The sequence below is a fragment of the Rhodnius prolixus genome, unplaced genomic scaffold (genome assembly GCF_049639745.1).
Source record: "Rhodnius prolixus isolate KJV_2025 unplaced genomic scaffold, Rpr scaffold_4, whole genome shotgun sequence".
In the NCBI taxonomy this organism is placed as follows: Eukaryota; Metazoa; Arthropoda; class Insecta; order Hemiptera; family Reduviidae; genus Rhodnius; species Rhodnius prolixus.
In genome coordinates, this window is record NW_027411614.1 from 38726106 (window position 1) to 38750108 (window position 24003).

At 35.4% G+C, this 24003-nt stretch overlaps 1 protein-coding gene across 1 annotated transcript in view; it reads left to right on the top strand.

Moving 5' to 3' along the window:
* kug (FAT atypical cadherin kugelei) overlaps positions 1–24003 on the top strand; it is a 671938-nt gene that overhangs the window by 74024 nt on the left and 573911 nt on the right. Inside the window, exon 3 of the mRNA XM_074130786.1 lies at positions 23593–23637. The gene's annotated coding sequence lies outside the window, so the exon portion shown is untranslated. The remainder of the gene's footprint in view (positions 1–23592; positions 23638–24003) is intronic.

The following is a 24003-nucleotide window of genomic DNA, read 5'->3' on the forward strand; positions in this document are numbered from 1 at the left end:
CGTAAACTTATAAAAAATTTTTTTTGATACCATTAGTTCTTTCCTATTTTCCTCGCCTCAGTAGTTAATCAAGAAAATTGCTATTTTCCTCTGCGTTGAAGAAGATAACTTATCTTATTACATGTTTCCTTTTTCATTAGAATTTGTGGTAGTTACGTAAAGAAAAAAAAAAGCGAGCAAAGTAATTTTGGAATTTCAAGATATGAGAATTTGCATATTCTATGTAAAAGTCGTTCTTGAAAAAAAAAAAAAAAAAAAAAAAATTGTGCCTCTTATATCTCCGCGTTTAAAGAGAAGTATGTTTAATAAAGTTGATATGTGAAGCGGATGTAAACAGGGTAGGATCTACGAAGAAGTAGTAGTAGTGTATATATCATGTAAGGGGGTCTCTATATATTGGTGTGGTGGAAAGAGTTGGCAGCGAGAAGTAGATCCGTTCCATCACCATCGGGTTCTTCACCATGTTGCCGGTAGCTCAATACAGGTGGATTTGAGTACAGGTCACAGGTGTGTGTTCAGCCGCTCCAAATCTCATATCTGTGAGTTTGGTTGCACCAACTGGTAATGGATGAGACACGACAAACACTTAAACATCTTCACCCATCTTCCACTCTCCCCCTCCAGCCATCCCCCGCCAACTAACCATTTGTAAGCCCTAGTTTTCTTTACATTATCCAGTCATCAATATATTCTTTACACACATCTGTTTTCCGGAATTCATATCCCTTATCACTGTTTATTTTTCTGTTATCACTTCTTCTATTTTTTTTTTTTTTTTTTTTTAATCTATCTGATGCTTTTATTATTTATTTTACTGCCTTATTTTTAGGTTATTCACATATTTTATTAGTTTGGATATTTTACCACAACATATTGGGTCTCTCAACATTATTGTATTTCCGCCTTTAACCAGGATAGTCTAGGAATTAATAGAAAGACGAATATTTGAATGCTCCACTTGCCGAATCGAGTAACTTCTCTTTCTGAATTTTATTAAATTTTAATGCCTGAACACTTTATTGGCTCCTAACTGTATTAATATTCAAAACTAATTTCGCTGATAATAAGTATTAGGCCTTGGGCATACAGAAAGCGGTCTGCCGCGCGGGCAGCAATCCAGCGGCGGTCTGCGATATGGGGACGTCACACAGGACGCGATATCTTTGTTTGAGCGGTCTAGATTGGTCGCTTTCTTCTTGAGAAGTAGTAGTGCGTTTTCTTGTTCTTTGTTTTAATTTTTATACATTAAGTATGTGCTCGGACGAAGAGAAACTCCTTCTGTTATTAGCGTTACAAAGCAAAAAGAAGAAAAGACGAAGTTGGGTGCATGAAATCAATAAGAAGAGAGAACAATTAGGGGAATACCACTGCTTATGTATCGAACTGGAGTCACATGAAGACAGGTTCCCCACGGCACCGCAGCCAAAAGAGGCTTATTGTGCCTTACCCCTTTGGATCTAGTAGATGAAACCTCCCCTACCAAAGAGGTTGAGGACTTTCCCTACTAGTTCTTTTTGCGCTGCTATCTCTTATTTGCTACTATGGTCTCAAAGATCCATAGTTTTCATAGCGCAGTCACTCGATTGCAACACAATCGAACAGCCAGTATAAGAGGCCGTTTCCTCCTCATCCTGACACAATCTGTACAACAATTCCGAGCTAATAAGCCCCTCCTTGTACAGATGACTTATGCCCTACGTGTACTGTTTAAATTTATTGGGGCATAACAGTATATGTTGCTCATGTTCATGTTGTTCAGGCTGGAATACCCGCAGGGACGCCAAGTACCCTGTAGAAGTGGCTAATCCACTTCCCCCTACGGGGAAGACGCGCCTTAAATTAAAAAAATAAAAAATCCAAGTGGGCTTTTGATAGAGAAATGGGAAAGTTTGCTTCTAAAATGCTGTTTTAGTTGATTGATTGGTCCTTAACCTCTTTAGTGTTATTGAGGAGGATAAAATGGATTGCTAATATCCGGAGTTTGTATGATATCTTTAATCCGAAAATATGTACCATTTTGCTGAATTTCTAGAAAATGGATCTTGGTATTTTATCTCAATTTCTGTCTACTAACTAGGCCATATTCTTTTTAAACAAGTGCAGCTCTTGTAACTTTTATTATGAAACCTTTTACTGGGAAATCCCGTTAAATTCAAACTTCTAGAAGAGGATGAATTTGCAGATACTCCAAGTTCCTTCAGAATGTATGGTTCTATCTTTGATAATGATGGGGCTAAAGAGGAATGAGTGATGGACTGCGACGAGTCCCAGGTGTCTGAAAGTGGCCATATGCAGCCACTGCTGTAATTTATTTTTGATTAAATAAATGATCTTTCTGACCAATATCAAGGAAGCGGATTAGATAAATTATTTAATTGAATATATAAATAAAAATTGTTCGTTTTACTTACATCTTAGTTTGGCAATATGAAAACTTGAGTTGGTCCATAACCTGTTTGCCAATTAGATCCGTAAGTAATTGTTTAAAATAACAAATACAGTCCTCAGGGTAATTAATGGCGGCTGTATCAATAAATCTTTTACAAATTTTACATAATGTAAATAATAATTTTGAAGTATAAATATTTAAAAGATGATAATGATCGCTGTAAATTAACTTGTGTTCCGAAGACGACAGTCTTTTAATAACGCTGTCTACTTCACTAAGTGACCCTCACTTTGCTGTAAATTATTTATTTTATTCATTATATCATTTAGCACTCTTTATCGTGGTGTATTTAATGATTCTTAATTTATTGCTTCTATTTAAACCCTTCTTGTTTCATCGCTTCTTAATTATGAAGATATTTCATTATAAAGGTTTTTTTTTTCTTGTATTTTTTTAGAGATGTTCAAGAATAATCTAATATAAAAAGGTCGCCAGGGGTCAATTGGCTCTCTCCGAGTTCCTCGGATGTCAGTCTTGATAAAAGAAAAAATTCATTATTAGAAGCTTACAATTACTTTACGGGCTTCCTTGTTTTAAACATATTAAACAGCTCGGTAATTTATAGCAACGCCATGCTGGGCGGGAAATGCTAAAAGTACGGTTTTATTGCAATCATTCTTCTAGGGAAATGTTTTTAAGCAGATCTGAGGTAAAAAAAGAGATTCCTGAACTTCAAAGGGATTCCTGAACACCTCCGCTCTTTCGAAAGTGTCCTTACTTCCTGGACAAATGTTTCCTCCATCTTTTGATTCGCTCAATGGCGGAAGTGTATTTCTAATGAGCAATCTCTGGCTTCGTGCTCACAGTACCACTGATACTTAAAAAAAAAAAAAAAATGGGAGCTTTAAACCGTTTACCTGCGCTACTTTATAAAATAATCAAAGAATTAACAGCCTTCATTCAATTTACGCAAAAATTATTTGGTAAAATCGTTTGGAATTTGGATAGAATACCAATTGCCAGTGGCTGGATGGAATATTGAATATGTTACAATGCATTTTGATTAAGCTGACCTTTCAGATACAAGGTTTAGTGAACTCACTATTTTTGTTTATTGATTAGGAATCTGTTATCAACGGTTGTGAATGAATGAATTTTGATAAGCATGAACTAATTTTAATGAATGTAACCTTCACAAGATTGTTATCTCTAAAAGCTAATGTTTATGCATTATATTTGTACAAGGTAAACTCTCAGCTGGCAACTCAGTTGATCGTTACCGAGCTCTTGCATTTATGCTGCCGAGTCTCTTCAAGAATAAGCTGGCTCTTGGTGTACTTGTTGGCATCCCAGTCATAATGTACCTTTCAGGAAAGATATTACTGGTCCTTAAGTTGAGGATATACGAGTATAGCTTCTATAGTTTGGTAACAGGAGCGCGTAGCTTCCTGATGATTACGTAGGAGATTGAATCTTATTCCTTCCAGTGCTTCTTTAAAATGTTAAAACAACACGATGGTACTGTTATACCCTTTATTAAATTACATAGTTTCGAGAAAAAATACTAAATTTTGAAAATTATTGCTTTAAATTAAAAAAAATAAAAATCCTTCCTCTCAGGAGAAAGTAACAGAATTAATTTCTCATCAAACGGAGAGAATAAAGGCCTAACGAATAAAGGAGTGGCTGGATCATATAACGCGCACATTTCTTTACAGCTGTTTCATGCACGTGACACGACAGCCAACAAAATGTAAAAATTCTTCTCTTTTTTTTGTAAAAAAATTTTTGTACAGCAAATTGCTTTTTTTGCGGATGTCGCCGTTTTATTATAAATTAAAATAAAAGTCATAACTTACATATTTCATGGTTTCATACATTTATTGATTTTAATCTTCATGTGGCATATCCGGTTTTTCGTAAGTTGCCATTCATTTTTCGCGAACGCTTCCCTATTCTAAATGGAGATGACTATAATTTTTCACTCCTCAAAAATATGGCCTCGGTATTCGATCTTCCTGCTTTTGATGGTGGTTAACAGTTCCCATTGGGCATTAGGTCTTGCTTCTGTCGACTAAAGTGATCCTCCAATATGCGTCGTAAGTCAAAGGCCTCAAGTCTTCTCATTGTGTTTGTCTTGAAGAGTCCAAGCCTCAGCTCTATACATAAGAACAGTCTAGCCATAGCATCTAACCATCCTTAACATCAATTCTTCGTCGCAGAAGTAAGAACTCAACTTTTTTGAAAGCTTCCCGAGCAGTTTCTATTCTACACTCAGACTTCTTTATCCGGATCTAAATCCACAGAGAGAATGCATCCAAGGATACCTGAACGAGTTAACTTGCTCAATTATCCTGCCACCAAGTCGGAAAAGGCGGAACCATGCTCAAGCTAGCTGTAGAACTTTGGTTTTTGTAATATTTATGTCCAGACCCGGCCAATCTTCCAGATTCGGCTGTTCTTTCAAGAAGCAACTGAAGATCCTCTTTACACCAAAATTACCATATCATCGGCATATTTCAAAGTTTTAACATGAACTCCATTCACCTTTAATAACGTTATCCAGTTCTTCTAGAGCCTCTTTAAACATTTTATCGGAGTAGAGGTTGAACTAAAGAGGAGATAGGATGCATCATTGACTTCAATTGTGATGCTAAATATATTTAAAAAAGCAATGATAATAATGTAAGAATAATCCTAAAAAGAGCCGAATTCGGAGCGACTACCTGATACAGTTTTCTTGTTCAGGATAGATGGAGACCGGTTATCTGATCTGTATATCGTGCCAAGTCGTTGAAATCAAAGTTACAGACCAGCTTTCCCCACCCTAACTTTTCAAATTTTTTATTTGAACTAAATAGTTGAACATTTTTTCATCCTTAAAAAGTACATTTCAACATATTTCTAATAACAGGAATATTATTATCATATTTTGTGGTCTTCTTTTATTGCAGCTTCTTTTTAAATTCATTTCCTACTTGTGTTGTATTGTAAGAATATCTTGGATGATGTAGCTGAAAATTTTTCGTTTTTCGCCCCTCTTTTGACATCTAAGATGTATTTTTAAAAATTTGAATAATGTATACAAAGTAAAACGGGGAATTGTAAAAGAAGTGCGAAGTTAATTTATTCACAATTTTAAACGAAAGGCGGGAAGTGTGTATTTCATTTTTGGGTAAAATTAAATTCATTTCAATGGCATTATACCTTTTTTATTTCTTTGCAGCTTGTATATTCTATTTTACTTAATCCGCATTATATTTGAATTTCTAAGTACAAGTAAATTAGAAACGGGCTGTTCATTTTTTAAAGTTCATTTCCAGTATTCGCTAATCACTCAGATAACTCCTTTCTCTATTCATTCTCTTCGTGTCCAATTAATTATTAAAAAGACAAAATTAATCATTTATTTAATCATAAAATCTTACTTGTCCGACAGGTACTTCAGAGTGCAAATAGGATCTTCTTTCTCCCCACTTAAGCATATCGACGCTGGAGTTCCACAGGGCAGCATTCTGGGTCCTATTCTCTACTCCATTTACACTTCAGACATACCAACAGATACTAACACTACACTTCTCACATACGCAGATGACACCGCCTTACTGTCCACTAATCATGATCCTGTACTTGCTCACAGAAATCTGCAGTCACATCTCTCCTCCTTAGAACAGTGGTTCAAGAGATGGGCTATTAAACTTAATGAAACCAAGTCTCAAAATATCACCTTTACTCTTCGTCGCATTACTCTTCCTCCAGTCATCTATAACCTAACACCTCTACCAGTAGTAAACGTTGCCCGCTACCGTGGGCTTTACTTAGACCGAAGACTTTCTTGGAACCCCCACACTAGACTTAAAAGAACAGAACTGAACAGACGCTATCGACTACTTAAAAGACTCTTAGACAACAGATCAAAACTCTCTCTGGACAACAAAAGACTAATTTATACAGTTATTTTAAAACCCATCTGGGCGTATGGAATAGAGCTGTGGGGTTCAACCAAACGCTCCAATCTTCAAAGGATTCAATCTCTACAATCTAAAATTCTTCGAACTATTGTAAACGCTCCTTTTTATGTCTCCAACCTGACTATACACACTGACCTTAACATTCCTTTTGTCACACAAGTCGCTAAAACAAGATACAGAAAACTCCACTTCAGCCTGCAATCTCATATAAATCCTCTAGCTAAAAATCTTTCTTCTAGAACTCTTCCTGACAACCCGACAAGACGCCTTAAGAGACAGTGGCCTCGTGATCTCCTCTCAAGTGAAGAGAGCGACTAATAGCCTGTTTTGGAGTGTTACCACTGGGTAACTTCTCCACTCGTATTCTTCTGTTATTTGTTGTTACCCTGTTATCACTGTTACTTATAGCGCTAACGCGCTGATTGTAGCAAAAATAAACGCAAAAAAAAAAAAAATCATTTATTTGTAATATTTTATTGTCACCATAAATGGTATAGAATTGTTATGTAGGAGTTAATAGGGTTGATATGGCCCTTCATCAAGACTTGTATAAATATACCGGCCACCAGACCTTAAATGATAGTGCGTCCTCTTCTTCAACAGTCTAACAGTTTTATTTTGCGTTTTTTTAGTTATAAAGTGAATCTTGATTCATTCCTATCCATCTCTTACAAATACATTTGTGATTGCATAACAGCCTCCTGAGCTGTTCAGAGTATTTGAGAATCGATATAGGCGGAGAATGTTTTTGTGGATACGTTATTATTATTATTATTATTACACATTTTTTATAGTCAGTGACAATGACAGTAAAAGTTCTGGAATTTTTTTTTATTCTATGCTGAGTCTACCTTTTAATTTTGAGTTCATTGTGTGAATATGAAGATTGAATTTATAAGAGTTTGTTGGGACATGTTCCGAGGGAGGAATATCATTCCCTAGGGTGAGCAACCTTCCAAGAGAAGTTTTCTTCCTCTACCCTCCTGGTCGGGATTACACTTCTACGGAAACTGTATAGATTATTCATTTGCTCTCTGCGGATTCAGCCGTACTTGGGTTATTTTCACTCTTGCACTATTTCGACTCTCTCTTAACTAAGACAGCTATTAAAGGCTCCTTCTTTTAATTAATATAGAAAAGTCTCATATATCATACTACTTGTGAGAGGTGAGAATTCAGATTTTCAATTAGGAGTTTAACTCTGGAATATCACTGTATGAGGATGAGATGAAGTTCTTGCCTTCTTTGGAGTTATGGTGGACTAATCCCGAAGGAAGGTGTTTCTAATGATTCGAATAGGCAGACAGAACGATATAGGTTGAAGGTTGGTCAAGGCTGAGAACTAGTTTTCTAAGTACAGTCTGGCAGATTGTTGGTTCACAAAGTGGAGTTCGTGTTCTGGTTGATTCCTTTCTTAGTTGTCCTTAATTTTTTTTTTTAAATTCATTTGGTATTCACAATCTGCAAAAGAGTAAAATGTAATCAGTGAATATGATAGAAGACTTCAAGAGTGGATAAGCTTGAACCTGCCCACCGGCAACACTCTCGCTGGAGTTCCTTCCAGTGGCAGCGTCGATTGTCTTGCCAACACTAATTTGTCTCGTTAGTTTAGTTTGTGGGTTCCACGTTAGTCATTTATGTACATCTCAAGGTACCGAACTAAGCAGAAGGAAGAGGAATTGAGTTTAGACTTAGATTATCCTTAAATTAATTTCTTTTTTAATGTAAAGACGATATCTGTTCAGAATAATATTTGCCATTGAGCTTAAGAAGAGATTAATACAAATATAGGGTCAATAAAAGGGTTAATGTTTGTGGCATGTTGCGGATGAACCTCGGCCATGGTGGCACACGTGCTCAGGTGCACATCGGCCACCCTCGGGCACGTTCTGCGAAATTTAAACTTGAAGTACGTGCTCCAGCGGCGGAATTTATCAACCTAGCTGGTCATTATTTCATATTAACTCAGCTTATTGCTGATCACGTGGAAACAGTACGTATTACCTGTTGTTTTTCCAGGAGTTTTCGTTGTAACTAGGGTAACTATGGGTAATTAGGTAACTATGAACGGCAGCTTTAATCACACTTTATTGGATTTTATCTTCATTCTGTCTCTAGAGTAGAAGCTTTAAGTCTGAGACTGAGAATCAAATCCTGTATCATCTCCTTAAATGTCAATCGGCAGCTGTTTATCAAAGAACCTTTCTGGAGTTCTACCAGCATTAGACGAGGACATTTATGCTCAAACCAGTAGCAAATTGGGAGCTCTTTGCCACTCTGAGATCAATAACAAGAATCTAGATGAGATCATAATTAAAAAGAGGATTTTTGAAGCAATGGCTTTACCTTTCAGACAGACATTCACATGGGCTGGTAGAATTGGCCTCTTTAGCTACATTGCTTTGGGAACCGGGAGTAGTCCTAAGTTCTAATCAAAAAGGCACTGACCACGAATAGCCCGAATTTTCAGTTAGAAGAGGGAAATAACAGTGTGGGATCCTTGCTAAAGGCTAATATATCCTATCAATTCAGCTTTTCGGGGTAGCCTATGCGCTCAGAAATCCTAACCAGACAGCTAGGTCTAATTAAACAGTCAATATGGAGTTAGTGGTGAAGAGATCCTCTAGGAGGCGGAAGTGTAGTGGCCAATTCAGTCTACTATTACAGAAATTGATTTGTGGAATTTAAATAGAATTATAAACTCTACAGTATTTTGCGAATAATTGTTTTAACTTGTATAAAATTAATTGGTCCATTTGAGATGAAGTTTTCCTTTTTCTATTTTTTCTTTTTTTTAATTCAAAGCTCGTTAATTGAATATTCTGGAGTGCTCTGTGGTGAGCTTTATTTGGATGTCCGCCATCACAAAAAGAAGATAGAAAAAACCGCTGTTTCACCTTTAATTTGTTCCTTCTTTATCATCTAAGTTGTCTTTATTTTGTTGTTTTATTTTCTTTTTTCCTCACTTTGACAAAACATTTATCTAAATTTTCAGTCGGATTATTTTGTTTTAATGTAACTAATTTATTAGCTTCTTTTTTGTCTAAATAACTTTAAATTCATTCAAGGATTTCAAGGAATGGTGTAAACTCTAGGCAGTAGAGCATAGAAGACAATTTGAACCACTCAAATGTCATTTCTCATTATTTTCAGTTGATCCGCGGGTTAAGTTCGGCTTTAAAAGTACCTTTCATTCAAGTCTTTATCATCGTGCGGTGCTAGGAAATTGAGCTCTTGGCTTTCCGCACATCCCCAGTCCTCTCATTGATCAGCTTTCATCTTTGACACTTACAGGCGACTCTAACCGTCAATTGTGACGGCCGCTGGGTTCGTATAATTTAATTGAACTGTCAATAATGGGTGATAACTTATAACATGTTATTGTCAATTACTACATATACTTGTTGCAGGAGCAATCGCACCTGCGGTTGTAAGTTTCAAAATAGTTATTTGTTGCCAAAACTGAATTACTTTTCCCAAACGTCTATTCCTTTTTCTTTGGTTTTCGCCTTCAATTGTCACAAAGTTACAGGGGACAAATTTTGGTTTTGCTTTTCTGGTCTGCTTTGATTTTTATATAATGTAGCAATTTATTTACTGAATGAATGTTTTTTAAAAATGAGTCAATTGTATGGGGGCATTCCAAAAAACTAAGAATTATTATTCGTAAAATGTCTTTTTAGTTGTCAAATTTTCATGAAAATTTAATTTCCTAGATCGCGATAAGAAAAAAAAAGTCCCGCTAGATTTCTTTTTCTTCATTCCTCTAATTATACTTTTATCTATAATGAAGGCGAGGAATAATCGTGCGATCAGATTGCAAGTTGCAGATAATAGCATTGTGTAGGAGGATCTTTAATCAACTGGTGCACCGACCGGCCTACGTTAGCGCCAGTTATTGTCTGATTGTGTAGTAATCATCTTGGCGAGAATTACGCCATTGTTGTCTGTCGCACCATATTTTCTTGATGAGCTTTTGGAGAATGTCTGACGAGCCGTTGTCACTCTTGTGCAATCAACCAGAACGACTTTCTCAGCCAAGCATACTACTGAATTCCTCTTTCTCTCATACTTCGCTTTGAGATTACTAAATCCCCTTAGTTCATCAAGTTTTCTCTTTGAACGTTGTGATGATATCTCTCGAAGTTTTTTTAAATGACCTTTTTTTGTTTTTTAAATAAACGTTTGTAGAAGGAAATAAAAAGAGATTTGTATTCAGTTCGTTTATCAGCGATCGTGGCTCTATTTCCTTCCCTATCAAGATTGCATTTCGTGGCATGTTTTCCAAATTTATTTCACTTTTACCGGAAATAGATTCTAAATTGAGCATTTATTAAAGCCTTTGGATTTTTTTTTTTTTTGTTCTGCAGTGTCTGGAGGTTATTTTTAAGATTTATTTTTGTACTTTTCTGTAATGACGATTCCAACTATTAATTCCAATTCCTAATCATTTTAGGACAATTAAGTAGATCGTCAAAACCGTATTTTAAAGCGCTTTTACTTTGTTTGTTTAGGGTTTGGGTGTTTGAATGGGTATCGATCAACTTTTTTGAAATGGAATGGGAACAGTACGTACCGCTGGCTTCCGTCTCTGCCTGCTGATTTCGAGACATCGACCCACCCGACCAATTTTGGCCCAATCTTTCTATTATTAGCTCGGTCGTCCACTATCAGAGAGATGTTTTTTTCCCTATAGATCTGATTTCTTCTGCTAGCTTCTTACGATATCCTAAACAGAAGCGGGATAATTTCAGTGGAAATGCTCTTTCTTAGACACATCTTTCTCGCTGTGGGTCGCTGTTGCATGCAGCTGCTCCCTTGCACTTTCATTCTACAATAAGGTCGCCGCCATACATTTAATGCTACTATATTCACGTAAACAAGCACATGCACTACACACCCAAGAGGTAACCTTCTTTTGGCGACAGCTTCGGCAAAGGGAGTAAGCCCTTTGCAATCCAAGGTCCTCCATTGTTTCGAGAGTTGGGCGTAGGGCCGACAACCGTATCTTAATACGTCTCGAAATCTTCTAAATTGAGGAGGCTAGGGCGCTGTAATCCTAGAAAGAAGAAAAAGAATATGTATCCTGGGTAAAACTAAGAAGTTTTGTCTAGAAATCTAGCTGTTAGACAGGAACTAAATATGAATGCGCGCATTTCGGTGACTCGGCAGCTTGATTGGTTGGGCACTTTGTGAGAATGGAAGGCAGACCTAAGGACAACATCCCCCTTTAATTTTTAAACAATGTTAATTTCAATCTAGATGTTTGATTACATTTGGATGATTGCATTCTAGAATGTTTGATAGCATTGAAAATTTAATATTGTTTCGCCATAGTGTTGATTGATTTGTGTACAACGCTCTGAAACAGAGAATTCAGCAAGGTAGGGAGGAGTGAAATTGAAAAGGGGGAATGTATGATGAGTACATTTCCATATTGATACAATACTAAGTTTGGTTCTTGGAAGCAAACCACAGCATCTTGTTCAGCAATCTGTATTGATATTTTGTCCATAATCGTCACCATGAAGGCACATAAATCCAATTAATAGCTGCGTTATCAATATAGACAGTTGGAAAATTATGTAAATGTTTGTTGTTCTAGCTTATAGACCTGAATTAATATAAAAAAATTGAGATAAACCACAAATCTTTGTTGAGTTACACTTATTTATGGATGGTTGTTTGTTGCACATCAGACATCCGAGCGAACAGGTAACCACCTTGCTTAACCACCGAGGCTCCTCTCTTGGGTCGCAGTGCTGTTGGTGCGCCTGATATTGCCTAGGGGTACGCGCATGTATTAGCGTTCGTGATATGTTCATGAGATATACAGGTGATGATGTTAGGCTGTGATATTTCCTCAGGTGTGCTAAAGGGCTTATCCCTTCAGGATTTGTGGACAGGAAAAGTGTTTTTAAGGGACGCTATTGCTACAGTAAGAAGGGTTTTTATCTAAACACCCCTTAATTAGGAAACATGATAAATTTTCCGTCTCTAAATGCAATTCTTGAATTTAAAATTGTATGATGGCATTTGTAACCATAGAGAAAAAGCTTTAAACTTTTAATAACTTTTAATCATGCTCCATAAAAATTATGTTTTTCCTGAGAATTGAAAGGTTTTTCACAGTGAATTCTGATATTTTTTTTATTTTTTATTTTTATTTTTACAACTGTTATAACCATAAGGTACACAGTGGGAGTTGCACAGATTTACAATAGATAGTTACTCCTAAATTAATATACAGCTGACAAATTACATACAAAAAATGAGCCACAATTATGCGTACCTACAACATAAGTTAACTAAATCAATACATAATACTTCGAACTAAGAAATCAACAAAACTTACATACAAACAAAAATAGACTATGTACACAAAATAAACATAATAAATGTGTTGGCACAAACCTAGCGAACAGAACCGAACTTTTCACTATTTTTATATATTTCCTAATTTCATTTTATATATTTATTACTACATATTGCTAACTTTGATTATATTGTAATATGTACAAACTTATTTTATTTTATTTTTTTTTATTTCATATAATTCATTTGTGTTTTCTGTTTTATTTCTTTACCTTTCCTATTCGTTAATGACAAACGCTCTTAGTTTAAGCGCACCCGTACAGTAATAAAATATATCGTCAATTTGCTGTCTACATTTAATTGCAATTAGTTGTTCAAGTCTGGACTCTTTTACTACGTCACCTATGTATTTGTGAATGTACTTATTTCTCAGAGCTGTATAGAGTGGACAGTGGCACAGGAAGTGCTCTAAACTCTCCTCCTCCATGGTGTTACACATTGTGCATATGTCTTCAGTACTCCATATATATCTATTACTTTTATAATATATATTTACAGTGAATTCTGATAGTTCCTGCTTAAAATCAGAACCCAGCTTGATCAAATTGACCCTTGGAGATTGTTTTGTTAAAGGGGGGGGTTATCAATGTTAAAATACAGCGTATGGACCTATCTTTTCAATTTCAAGCTCCTAATCTCGCTTCTATCATCCTAGTACATGTTTTCTTATCTTCGAGAAAGTGGTAGTAGCGGGGTATGTTGGCGATTTTCTCCTGTTACTTTCATTCAAAAAAATCTGCAACAACATTCTGACGGCAAGCCTCTTTGTATGTTACATGTTTCAAGATTTTCCTCTTAAAGTTTCCATGGTTTTAAATTTCCAAATTAATTTATTTTAAAACAAAGTAATTAATTAGAGAACCTCTTGCAATTTATTAATTAGTTATGAATCCCAATAAAAGTAAGCTTCATATTTTATTAAAATGTTTTCAAAGTATTTCTTTACAATCGACAATGTCAATTTATAAAATAGCAGTGTTTTTAAAATAATGAACACAGTAATTACAGTTTATGTATTTTGTCCCGTGTGTATTTATTACTAATTAAGTTATGAATAATGAAAATCTTAATTAAAATTTACCTAATATTTAAATTTAATATTGATACAAGACTCATAATTATTTAAAATAACATAATTTATTTAATTTAGTGGACTACTTTCTTAATTGTTTTATGCAATTTTAATGTTTAATAATGAAATTCGATTTTATTAATTAGATTTAAACTATAAAAAAGAATTCTGGTTTTTAATTCGAAATTAACGAGAAAAAGATATTTATTGTACAACTGTGAAAAGTGTACTTTTCCGACTGGAGCTTAGCAGGATGTGAGAGCATCTAAAACGTGGCTTTGAAAACATCTCCTTCCAATGACCAATATTATTTAAATTTTTTAATTAAAGATATTCTTACTATAATTTCTATTTCTTTCCGTCTTAAGAAGTAACCGGTACTTCTGCGTTTGATAAGGGAACATTGATATCTTCACCCTATGAAGACTTGCGAGTTCATGAAGGTGGCGTTCTTTGAACTCATTCTAGGCCAATATACACTCTTCTGATCTTCCAATTATCTCTATTTTAACATATGCAGCTGACACAATTGACCTTCTCCTTAATCTAGATCTGGTCCAGCTTAATCGCACTTTACAACCTATAAGCTATTTAAAAGAATTGGAGTTAATTAATGGTGGAAAATTAAAAATAATGCCCTAAAATGTCAGAATACAATCTTTACTGTTACGACTGTTTTCTTACATTTTGTACGACACCTCGAACATGAAATCCACAATACCTTCGCCCTTAACTTAAGAACTGGTATTTGTAAAGCTTTATTACCTACTTGCAAGACTTTTTGACTTACAATCAATACGACTTAAACAATAAAGTTCTGATTATAATACTCTATTAATACTGAAAATGGACTTACGGGACTCGAACTGTGGGTTTCAGTCAAAGCATTCCAGCATCTATCGTCTCTAATCATTAGTTCTACGCCACATAACCAGTGCTTCTCATTATGTCTTCAATAGACTCCTACACTCTGGGCCTAAAAGATTGAATCTTATCCAAATTTAACACTCGTCTCTCCGCACATCTCAAACTTCTCATTAACCAGCTTTTATCCTAAAAACCTTGCTGGATATCAGTCATTTGATTTACTTGCTGCTAATAGCTTGTACTAACATTAAATGTTACACAGTTGTTAAAAGAAACAATTAATTATCTAAAATGTTAATAATTTTTGGTTTTTTATTAACCTGAATATTATTTTTTCATTTACTTTTTCCTAGACCAAATTCTGGATCATGCGTGAGTTTTCGATTCTGGTTATAACAGTCGGTTCTGATCATTATGTCCTGGATTCTTTACTTTGATGTTTGAAGAGATTTCTCGGCATAGAATATCTATAAAACGATGCAAAAGTTGTTTTACGATGTCTTTTCTCAAGTAAAGAAAAATTTGTCTTTGAATTTTTCACACGTATTAAACTTTTTAATCTAAATTAATTTTTTCTATTTTTTACTAAGCCCGGTTTTATGTTCTAGAAGTGAGTTGTCAGTTTATAGACTATTCATTTTATGGAGTGTCGAGTAGAAGTTTACAACCTTTAATGTGAACATAATCTTCGACCAGTTTCCTCTCTAATGAATGACGCTTACTGAAGTTAGAAAAGGGCCAGTATTTAGTGTCCCCTGACTTGTTGAAGAGCCCTACAGACCCAGGCGGTACCTCCCACTAGTGTTATTTAGAGCAGAAATAGACCCTAGTTAGCCTTTTGTATCTCGGTACTTGTCCCCTCCACACTAACTGATTCCAAGAATTCTTCTCTTTCTTTTACACCAAAAGCATTCGAAAGTTCAAAGCTTATTTAATGTATAACCGCTTAGATAAAAAAAAAATATTTTGTAAAAAAGTATTTTTAGTCAATTATTTTAAATATATTTTTACAAACGACTAATTTGGAACCCCCACACGGGATTCAAACGAATTGACCTCAATCTGAGGTATAAAATGTTGAAAAGACTACTCGACAAACGATCAAAACTGACCCTGACGAACAAACGAACACTATATACCGCTCTACTTGCCCCAATATGGACGTACGGAATACAACTCTACGGAAGTGCCAAAAAATCGAACATCAACCGACTTCAGACCTTACAATCAAAAATTCGAAGCACAATAGTTAACGCTCCCTTCTACGTCTCCAATCATACTATACACTCTGATCTCAATATTCCTCTCGATACTGAAATAGCCCAATCCCGGTACACAAAACTCCACTCAAATCTACACAATCATTACAACCCTCTGATCCACAACATGTCTACTACAACACTTCCTTTAAATCCACATCGCAGACTAAAGCGGCGGTGGCCACGCGATCATCTCAACACAACGCCGACCTCCTAGGATGGTTCCTATGTAAGCTTGCCAATCTGGCGAACTAACGGCTTCCATCACTCCACTCACGCCCTTGGCGCACATGCATGTGCGCGTGTATGTCTATATGCGCCATCCCTTACCTCATCACTTTTGCCTATTGTACCAGGATACAGTTGCAAAATAAATAAACAAATTAAAAAATATATATATGTATATATTTTATTTGCATTGTTATAAAATAATTCCAGGGACGATAAGCCCTTTATTTTTATGCCCTTTAAGAAAAAAATTATCTAAGTTTGGCGTTTTTCAACATTACTCCGTTTGACGCAGTTTTTGACGATCTACCCTTCAACAAACGGTTCTACCGGATGGATTTGATAACGTCAAAACGGAATATGAATCAAAGTGGTGCTTTCTCTGATTGTTTTCTCTTTTGAGTTATTTTTAGAATTTAACTTCGCATGCGTAATGTGTGTACGAAGTTTATTGAACATCGTTGAAATCATTTTTGATAAAATCTTAGAAAAAACGAGAAGAACATTTCTTACAGAGATACTTCCATTTATGGAATTGTCCAATTCAGAATTTTTACCTGTTTTACAAAGTATGAAGTTCATGGATTTCCGGTTTTGCGTATAAAGTTCAATATACTGCTGCAGCAATAACAATATTTACATGTTTTAAAGTCCAAATATTCTTTTTATTTAATTAAACTTAAAACCACTTACCCCCACATTACCGTCCTGTGGCATTTTCTATTCATTTAAAATGTCATTTTAAAAAAAAAAAATTCAACTTTAAAAACTAAGAAGATTATTCTGTTAATAGAAAAGTAGGAGGAAAAATCGATAAACCGGCGGTTAAAGCTTCTTAAATCACCTTTTGAATTCTTAAGTACTCCTTGCTTGTTAAAGTCCCCTGCTTTTATTTGAATGGGAAAATTTCTAAGTAGTTAGAGCCTAGGGGTTGATACTTCAATTTTTGACCCAGTATTGATCCAATTTATTTAAATTTGTTCGGATTGTAGAAGTGCACTCTACTGACTTGAATTGTCATTTTAAAATATTTAAGCAGCCATTACTGTTTCTCTCTAAATTACTTTTAATTTAAATTAATTATATCAGTTGGCAATACTGTAAATATACAATTTCCTCTTCTTCTTCTTACTCCATCTCAATTCAACAAGAAGGGAAAATTCCTGAAGAGACAGTTGAAAGGTTGTGGTAAATGTTCAGTGGAAAACTTGTTAGTTTTCACTTCACCAGGTGCAAGAGTAAACGTTTTCGTGTTTCAACACTGAAACGTGAATTAGAAAATCGCCCATTTAAGGGTGGGTTTTGATTGCTACCTTCACAATATTTTTTCCCTTTTCCTTATTAAAAGAAAGAAGGGAGCCATATTTAGTCCTAAGTAAAGGCCCTTCTTGCTCAGATACCACGCTCTGAAAAGTTGTCCATCTTCTCTACTCAGTCTTAATTTAGTCGAAGATTTCATTGTTGTCTAGGTGTTACTGTTTTAGCATGTCATTTCCCCAAATTTCATTTTTATTCCTACCTGATACGACGTTAACTTCCCACTACATTCCTGCATTTAGCTAAAGGCGCTAAACTTCTTCTTGCATTTATGTTCATTTGAAGTTCATACATCACTCAGGAAATTGTGCTGATATAAGTTTTAGGGTATTCATACCAGTTATTTTAAATTAGTGTCTTCAATTGACAGCTCTGGGACTCGATGTTAAGAATTCTTTCCTATGTTTAAATTAACATGGTTTGCTATTTTTGTATGTAAAAAAAAAAGTAAAAAAGTAAAGTAATCGCCTATTTTTTCAGGCGGGGCTTCCAACTACCAATTAGGTGTCGTGGACGGAGGCGACTAGCAAACGTACTTTACTGTAAATTTCTTTTATTAACCATTAAATAAAATCCAAGGCCTAAAGACCGGGAAACGAACCCAGTACCACAATACTCATTAGCTTCGCAGGTCTCGCCTCTAACCGCTCGGCTACCGTGGCGCCTCCTTACTGACGTATTTAAAACAAGGATATGATTGAAATTATATATTGAAGCTATTTTTGTATGTTTGTTTGTTATGGTCTATCTTCGTGATGAAATGGCAATGATGCAAATGTTATTTCCAGCTAGTATGTGCAGTATGCCGCTTTAGATAACCCAGCGTAAAGTGATTACCAATGCAGGGTGCTAGTCATTTATATATCCCCAGATGGATATGGCGAGTGGAATAAAGTGTAGCTGTTACCCACTAAGTGATTGGACACGATCTCTCACCGAGCAACTAGATTACTCCCAGTTCTCTCGATCTATATTATGCTCCAGCATCTCTGTGCTCTCATTGTAGAGCTCTCTTCTCTCTCTTTTCCTTATAATTTCCACCATTTTTACTACTTTTTTTTTCATTTTTATTTTAATGAATTTTTTTTCTCACTTTATTTGTATATTTACAACTGCAACAATTGTTGCATCAAGTAATGTCATGGTTAGAGCAATCACCCACTGGTGAAATTCTTTCACAGTGACTTAATCACAATAGATCTCTAGGCCACTTCCGCTTCAAACGACGAGGTGGATTGTCGGGAAAGTGAGGAGAGGAGAGTTGTTGTACAAGAGAATTAGGATGGAGAGCTAGGAGGCTGTGAAATTTGCGGTAGCGAAACTTTATTAGGTCAGTGACGAAAGGGATGAGTCAGTGTGTATTATAAGGTTAGAAATGTAGTAAGGAGCATTCAGGATTTTCCGTAGGATTTTAGACTGTAGTGTCTGCAGGCGTTTGGAGTTAGAAGGTTTGGTTGAGCCCCACACTTCTGTTCCGTATGTCCATATGGGTCTTAACAGAGTCTTGTAAATTGTCAGTTTGTGATTCAAGTCGAGTTTAGATCTGCGGTCAAGTAGTCTAGTAAGTAGCTTGTAGTTGAATTAAAAAAAAAAAAAAAAAATCACCCTGTTCCTATCAACGTGAAAAATATATTCGATTAGTTTTTACTATCCTACTCTGGATTTACTACAAAAAACATTAAAATGGATTATAGTGCGCTAATTATAGGCGAAATGGATTCGCTATTTCTTGAAGTATTGTCGCTTTTCTATCTTCTACATTAAAAAGGAACAGTTTTCAAGTCTTATTGCAGGGAAAGTTTTCAAGCTTTACCTGGGCCTCCTGTACGTTTTCTCCTTGAGTTAACATGCCGAATTCAACATCAATTATCATTGAAACTCTTTTTTAATCGAGGTCGATGCCAAAGTTGAACAATTAGAAGAAAAGGGTAATTAATGTAAAAAGGGGTAACCAGCTGGGATTTATGTCTAATTAGAATGTTGTACGCGAATAGAAGAGGTTAGCGAAGATATTGAAGTAAGTAAGCTTCTCAATTCGTTTTCAGTAAGATAGTATATTTTAGTTTGCAGACTTGGATCTCTCACTATTCGAGATGAGATGCATTTTATCGATGGTTCATTTTTTTTGTAGTAAATTTTCTGACAACAGTATGTCCATTAAAGCTAATATTTCTGAGTTATGATTAATATTCTTGGTTTTTTTTACTTTGCCTCCAATGAAGTTGATGAGTTTAGTGGTGGGTACAGCCATTCTTTTCCCCATGCCCAAAGTTATTGCTTCTTTTTTTACCCATTTATTCACCTTAAAATGGCATAACTAAAATAGACGATGAATATGGATGGAAAACATTGGGTACCTAAAAGTACCCACTGTTGAGGGTTTGCAGGTCAGTGTGGAGGTTGGATATATTTCTAAGTCTTTGCACGCTTTTAAATTTACATTTTAGATTGTAAAGAGAAGTAAACTGTAAGAGCTAAGTCTACTCCTGTAGGCCCTAAAAGAACTGTTTTAGTTCCCTAAAGTATGGTGTTTATGCATGCTGTAGAGAGAGTCTGTATGAAGAGTTAAATGAGTACATTTTGTAATGCGGGTGTATGTATGTATGTATGTGTGTGCATGATAATGAACTCTCGGTTGCTAGTTTACTCACATAAATTATCTCCGAAGCTCCAGTGTTGTTGGGTTGTCACTCGCTTCAAGTTTTATATGTGTGGTTAGGCTGGGATAACCCCCGGGGGACGCTAAGATCTTTAAAGGAGAGTACATTTCCTCGTACGGGTTAAATTTACATTGGTTGTCATTAATTTTTCCGTTTATTTTTATTTTTCCAATCTTTTATACTTTCATTCTTCTATGTTAGTGGATAGCGTGATTTAGAGAACATTCGCCAGCGTTTGTTACTTGCCAACGCAGTGATTTCCGCCCAAGTCGAACTACATTGGCTCCTCTAGTTCCATCACATTCTAGGGGGCACATTTACCTGTTCCAGGACCTGGGTAAGTCCAGGATTTTGAGTATACGGTTAACTTTAATCGTACTACCTACTGGATTTGTGCTGAATCTTTGCTGAATTACCCTTTACTGAATCCTGCAAGTTAAGCATGCAGAAACAAAGAAGAAATCGTCTTGTACTCTCGGGTATGATTTGATGAAGGCCGGTTTTTTCTGATTACTGATTGCCCTCTTCTTTTTTCAATTTATTAATAAGTCGAGCTGCGGGGGAGTTCATTGGTAAACTAAACTTTGATAAAGTACAATGTTGGAAGAAAGATTTTTTTAAATTTAAGATGCGCCACACATCTAAGGTTATTGGCGCCCAGAGCTTCCTTCAGTGCACTTCCGTCCTCTGGACTAAGTTCTCTCGGTTCTGGATCTGGATTCGAACCCGCTATCTGTGCGTGGGAATCCTAGTACTATGCTAACCGTTGAGCTCATTACTTTCCCGTCAAAATTGTAACCACAATAACTCTTTAAAGTATTATTTTAGGATTCTATTTCTATTGGTTTATCAAAGTTGTAATTAGATCCCATTCGAAATGGGAACTTCAAATCTGAATCACGTTGCGTTTATACAAATTTATTGGATTAATACATTTGTTATTGAAAGTATAGGTAAGCTCAGGCCGATCTTGTATCGACATGTCCATTTCGGGGGACGGATTGTGCCGTGGGCTGCTACTATCAGGTATCTTGGGGTATTACTGGATCGTGGGCTGACTTTTACCCCCCTACATAAAGGACAAAGTAAATAAAGGCAAGGCTGTTCTGCAGGGACTCTAAACTATCCCCAGAGAATAAACTCTTCCTGGTAGTGGTTAGTCCGATGTTACTTTATGCTTGTCCCTCCTGGAGTCTGGACATGTCGATCCAATATCGCCTCGCTGCAGATCATACAAAATAAATTCCTCAGGCTTGTGACAACTTTCCCCCGTATTTCAGACTTACACTCTAACACCAACATGGACTATGTAGAACACTACATCAAGTACCTCTCTACTGGTTTAATCAGTAAGTGTGAATCAAGTCACAACTAACTATGCAGACTAATAGGGGACTATAGTGTGGACACGGTGCACAGGCACAGGAGAGTTAAGAACTCCCTGAAGTAACACCTTCCTTAGAGGCTGAGGGTTTTTCATTGTTTTCCCCCTCATTACTTACTTTTATACTGTAGTAACAATTTATGTAATTAGCTGGAGGTTATAGTATTTATACTGGAACTCCTTATGTACATATGTATATACCTTCAATTATTAAATTAGTTTATTCTATTCTATTCTAAAGTATAAGTTCAATAAAAGGAAAACTTGAAAATACAATTTATAAGTCTTGCCACAATTAATATTGTTTCTTAAGGCCACCGAAATTCCCCAGGTAATCAATTAGCTTATTTTAATTTGGCCGCGAGAGAGCACCTACCGATCCAGTTTCAGTATCAGCAATTTCAGTTTTTTCAGTTTGTTGTTTTGTTTTATTCTCACATGTGCTGATTTTAATCCATCTAAAAGACTCTAAAAGAAGCATGAAATGTTAAAAATAAAATTATTGATAATTATGATTTAAATTTAAGTTTTGTCCTGAGTTATTAGTGAAAAAGTGTGGCACGTGTTAAGGGGTTTTAAAAGAAGTATACATTTAAGAGGATTAGACGCTTAGCTCTTGTTCAGGAAGCTACAAAGAGGTGAGAGCGTGTAGAGAAACAGGAAACAGGATAGACTTGAGCTACATTGCTCGCCGTGAGATTGTTGTACTATTCGGTCTCGCCGTTTATTTATGTCCGTCTAGAGAAAAAATACAAGAAAGTGGGGAGAGTAGGTGCAGTGGAGAGGTTAGATGGTTGGTCGGATCTTTTCGTGGTAATGCTACGGTTGAGAGGAGAAGTCTGCTGATGCTGTCTCGACTGGTTCTCCCTCTCTTTATCTCCTCTGCGGCACTGGTTCGCTTTAAACATTTCGCTCTACACGAGTACGCTCATAGACCTTGATTTCTACTATCCCCTTTGATCGCTGGTCTCCATTCATAAGAAATGTTTTCTTAAATTGCAGATCTTCGAGCATGCTTACGATTTGTTGCAACTACTCGTTGAATACTCGTATTTTTTTCCTTCTTTTTTTTTAAAGCCTTCAATAACTGAGGTTCATTGGTGGCCGTAGAGCCTTTTTTCAGAGCTCTGCCAACCACCAGAAATGTCTTTTTATCTTGAGATTTGTGAACACAATATGGCAAAACCGTTCAAACTTAAAATTCCATTTTGGTACTGTTGTCACCAAATTGAAACTAAAATTTTGCAATTTTTAAGTTTATTGAACTTTTCTATTTATTGTGCTTACCTTAAAGTCTTTCATTATTATCAGATCAAGCACAATAACAATAAAAATACCACAACCAAACGAAAAGTTATTTTAAAATATGGAAACGCGAAATGGAATGATTTTCCCTTTTACGTATTGTGTCTGATTCATTCAGAACTTATTGAAGATCAGATGATAGAAAATAAAATAAAACAATTTCTAAAAGAGAGGTTTGATAAAATAGAGCAAATGTGTGCTGCAAGGAAGGGATGAAGTGTTAGAGGGAAGAAGATTAAAATTGCTGTAGAGTCAGGCTGGTAAAGATGAAAGAGAATCGAGAATGATGAAATTAATAATAGAATATGAAGTTGTAGAAAAATGGAGAATGATATGAATGGATTTTTTTTTTTGTTAAAAAAGAATATAAGAGGAGAAAGCGGCCGGCTAATATTAAATGGAGTTTTCCAAGCAATTCCTAAAAGTAAAGATTTTTAGATATTATTGGGTGATCGTATAATGACTAAGAAAAATATTATTTCATGAGTAATCATGCACATGCATTGCAGCTGAGCTTCTGATTACTTTCTTTCTACTTGGTAATCGATTTTATCGAATTTTTTATATCGAGTTTACATCGAGAATACTTTTGAGGGCACGATTAATTTCTAACAATTTTTACCTGTTTTTACTGTAAATTGGTTTTTCCCTCACTTAAATTGCTAATTTATTACACATTTTATTTAGTTTTTCATGAATAATTTATTGCCATTTTTTAAATATTTTTTCATAAACTAATGTACTCAATTATTTATTTTGTTGCAGCACTTTCCTTGGGAGGCGGTGCTGAGTTCTACATTAACTCTTCAGGTAAGAAGCGGCTCCTATCTATAAATTAAACTTAAAAAAATTCTAATTTATTCATTTCAAGATGATAATTAAGTGATATTTCTCAAAATGTCATATTTCTTTGTAAATTGAGTCAATTAACTTGCGAAGAAAAAAAAAAAATAAGTTTATATGATTCCCTTTTAAGATTTATCTACATCAGCGTTTCCATTAAAAAATTTATCCTAGCGTACTTCTCTACCTAACTTTTGTTACAAAAATATTAAAATAAATGGGGCAAAACGATCTTGTCGGCTTGATTGTCCCATATGTGTGTAGAACACCTAACTGCTATTAATGGTTCGTATTTTTTGGTGTTTGGACAGTTGGTTTGTTCCATTTTTTCTT